The sequence below is a fragment of the Propithecus coquereli genome, unplaced genomic scaffold (assembly GCF_000956105.1).
Source record: "Propithecus coquereli isolate 6110/MARCELLA unplaced genomic scaffold, Pcoq_1.0 Scaffold29, whole genome shotgun sequence".
NCBI lineage: Eukaryota > Metazoa > Chordata > Mammalia > Primates > Indriidae > Propithecus > Propithecus coquereli.
In genome coordinates, this window is record NW_012148507.1 from 6,489,954 (window position 1) to 6,490,988 (window position 1,035).

The 1,035-nt window shown below is 35.0% G+C and overlaps 1 protein-coding gene across 10 annotated transcripts in view; it reads right to left on the reverse strand.

Moving 5' to 3' along the window:
- NRG1 (neuregulin 1) overlaps window positions 1-1,035 on the reverse strand; it is a 1,425,061-nt gene that overhangs the window by 161,837 nt on the left and 1,262,189 nt on the right. The gene's annotated exons all lie outside the window — the stretch shown is intronic.

A 1,035-nucleotide genomic window follows, 5' to 3' on the forward strand; every position in this document is an offset into this window, starting at 1 on the left:
AAGCCTTTGCTCATGCTTTCTTTTTTTTTTTTTCTTTGCTCATGTTTTCAAAAAACTTCTTTTGAATTGAGACTCTCAGTGATGTATCAATTTATTACATCTTTTTTGAGCTTCTGAGATCCTTGGGATGAAGTACTATATTATAAATCTGTGCACAGGATGAGGGGAAAGTGGCAGTTATCCTGTACAATCTGTATTTTCTACACAGTGTGCTTTGTTATCAAAAGTGTGATAAACTCAACCCCCACATGTAAGCTGCATAAGACCAAGCACTTGTGTCTGCATCCACTGCTATTCCCTAGTACCCAGAACATGCCTGGCACACAGAAGGCCGTTAAGTATTTGTTGAATGAATGCATCCAAATGAAAACTACCACGCTGCAAAGTGTCAGCTATGGGAAAACATCTTCAAAACAGGGGTACTACAGATAGAGACTGGCCTGTGTCAGTAAATGCAAATAATGTTTAATTATTGTGGGGAAAGCGATGTGTGTGTGTGATAGAAAGAAAAAACACAAAAGAAAAAATACCTTTATAATGTCTATTCTGACGCTATGTGGGTGGACAGTCATTCATAATGTTTACTAGAGCAATACAGGCTGGCTTAGTTAACCTGAACAAGTATCTTTGCTTGTTTCATTAATATTCACCAATACAGTTAAGTTCAGGGGATAGAACAACATAGCTAACAGAGTTTTCTGTTTGTTTGGTTTTCCCTCAAGTCTTATGGCAAATGTAACAAAAATGCAAGAGATAATTAGGCTTTGATGCACATATACATATACAATCTTATTTAACAAAAATAATAATGGATGTATTTTTATGCAGTAAGAGAAGTTTTGCTTAAAAACAAGGAAGAAATACCTCTGATAACCAATGTCAGTGTAAATCAAATTCAGTAAAGTTTCAAAAATGAAAGTCGTAGAACTTGATTTATTCTTAAGCACTAGTTATTTGTTTAAAGTTCAGTTGCTGGTCAACTGACTCTATAAAATGGTCCCTAAATCAAACCAGAAATGTGGTTCGTATATAGCA